Genomic DNA, 2,987 nt, shown 5'->3' on the forward strand with positions numbered 1-2,987 from the left:
CCCCCCCCCCCCCCAAACTCCGTTTTTTATCTTGTTATTGATCCCTTAGTGTGCTATAAAGCAGTGCCAGCCCTTATATATTGAGAAACACTCCTTTCTCTCCTTTGAGAAACTTAGAACCAATATAAGAGAGTGAGAAAATACATGCCAATGAAATGCTGATTGCAAGGCAGCCAACAGTCATGTCCCCAATAAAAAAAAAAGCTGATGACATAGGAACAACCCTACAATCAGCATGAATTGAGGCATTGTGACCTATGCCTGAGCATAACTGTAGCTCTTTCCTTAAAAGAGTGACATCATTAATAATTAAGAAAAACAGCTACTTTAAACCAGTATCCACCTTTGTTGGAGACATGTTGCTTTTTTTGTCATTTTCTTGAATTACTACATGAGGACTTCCGGAAAGTGAAAGGTTTCAAAGGTGGGGAGACACGTTGCCCAGAACATTATGAAGCATACTCCACGGTACAGTTCTGCATTTTTTTGCCAGTTTCCATCTCTGTCCTCTCAGTACATGTAACATGATATAAGCCCTTGAAGTTAGCAGTATTATCCATTATCCTGCATTGCCTTTAATGTGTTTTGTAGACCTGACTTTTAGTATCACCCATTGACAAGTAGGGGATATTGATTTAGCATATAGCTATGTCATACGTGGGAGGGGCAGGCAGGCGGGTGGTTGGAGAAAGAATGAAAATAAATTCATTTCTTTATGAACTAAAAGCAATAATTACAAATGTGTAGTATTATATGAAGGCCATAACTAGTCTTTACCAATGTTAAGGGCGCACTTGAACTGTATTGTGGGAAGAGAGTGGAACCATCAGTACTGTAATATTCTTCTCATAAGAATACCTGAATTGCTACTATTTCACAATTTTATGAGCCCACACTACTGCTTTTCAGGAAATGACAAAAGTGTTTGGGAAATGGAAGCAGTTCTCTTTAAAGCACTGTATGAGAAAGATTGTCTTGTAAATTTTACCTGTTACAAGCAGGCTGGTTTGTAAAAGATGTATGTTTTGGTGTCTAAAAAGAAGTTTATAAAATAATGTATATAATGGTTTCAAATTACCAGGCTTTTTGTAGATATTTGATGCCAATCAGGTCGCTTTAATTTGTTTGTTTGTTTGTTTGATATAATTCTAAAGAGTCACCCAAGTTGGTTTAACCTTTCAAGGTAACAGCAAAAAACAACAAAAAAAAAGTTTTAGATTTGAAACAACAGTAATTTTTAATCATTTCAAATTGTACTGTAACTTTCCTTTTGGTTCAGATCTTTTCATTTAACTTTTTTCTGTTTTTAAGATGATGTTTTTATTGACTTTTTTTAAATGAATGTGTTTTGCACAAAAAACTAGAGACATGATTTTTATGCCATTTCAAGTAGGTATTAAGATAAGTCATTTTCTTCAATGACAACAAAAAGCAACCTTATGCAAAAGGGAAGGTTATCACTTTGAGTGGATATAGTCCCTCATCCGAAGACTAATTGTTCCTTCATAATTGCTGTTGGCAGTATTGTCTTGTGTTCTTTTGCTATAAAAACAAAACAAAACAAAAAAGTGTACAGGTTTGTAACTGCCAAAATTTGCTAAAGTTGATGGTTAAAACAAGTTTTCAAGTAAAAAAAAGTACCCTTGTGTTGACTGTTTATTGAATTTATTCCCCTTTTGGAAACATGTTGAAAGGAGGGATTCAGAAGAGGCACTGCATTCCAGAAAAGGAGCTCAGAAGAGGTAATGTTAGGAAAATTTCAACAGTTTTATTCTTCCTACCATGTGTGGTACTGCAGAAAGCATGGCACGTTTCAGATTGTATTAATACTTCACATTATTTCATTGCAGCAGTGCATCATATGAGACCTCACTCCCAAGCTTGGTCTACGCTACAAAGTTTTGTTGATAGAAGCACTTGGGTTTGACTGCATCTATAAATACAGTTGATGAAAGCCAGCAAACCCAGGCTTTTGTCACCTGACTAAACTCACTTCTCTGAATACAGGACTTCAGCAAAATACCAGTGGGTTACGTCACTTTGGGAACAGTTACAATTTAGGTCTCTTGCCCCCATGCAACCTCGCACAGTGAGAAATCTCAGCACTAGGAAAGCAGACCTATACTCCAGCAACTTCTGTAACTGTAGGCCAACAAATGTTCTAGTAACAGATATTTTTAGTGGTGACAGCACTACAGACTGGGACCTCATTGGGACTGTACCCACAGGTGCATAACAAGGCATTCCTTCCCCTCAACATATTCCAGTCTACCCAGGTTTTGTTACCATGGGGAGTCCTCTTACCCACAGTACTCACTTTGAACACGCTTGCATTCTCTGATATCCTGCCCTTAGCATTGCAAGGAAGAAAATGTGTTGCAGAGACCTTCAAACACATTTTAATTTTGCTTACTTAAGACAACCATGAATCTCTCTTTTTAATATGATTTAATAGTGAGGCACTATGTGGCCTAATCTGATACTACATTGAAAACCAATTATGCACCAACCCAGGAAAAACACGCATATGTGACTTCCATCTGAGAAATGATGAGGCCAGCATCCAGCTCAACATTACATGGTCTGGGACACCATTATCCCACTGTCCAAACCCAGTTTACCTTGGAGTCACCCTTGATCGAGCCCCTTCATACAAAGAACATCACAAAGACAAAAGTGAAGGTGAGCATTGATGACAGTTTATATAAGCTCACCAACTCAAAATGGGGAGCTAGCCTCTCATCCATGTGAGCCAGTACTCTAGCTCTCAGCTTCTCTTCTTCTGAGTATGCATGCTCTATAAGGGAGAGATCACTACATGCTAAGCGTCTTGACCCCATTCTGAATAATAGCTGCCAATGCATCACAGGATGTCTGAAGCCTACCAGCCTAAACAGTGCGTACCTGCTGGCTGGCATTGCTCTGCCTGACATTAGAAGAGCAGTGGCCAGCAGGAAAAATGATTAAGACAAATTGAAGATTTAGAT

This window comes from Gavialis gangeticus, unplaced genomic scaffold, assembly GCF_001723915.1.
Source record: "Gavialis gangeticus isolate Ggan-Ray unplaced genomic scaffold, GavGan_comp1, whole genome shotgun sequence".
Lineage (NCBI taxonomy): Eukaryota > Metazoa > Chordata > Crocodylia > Gavialidae > Gavialis > Gavialis gangeticus.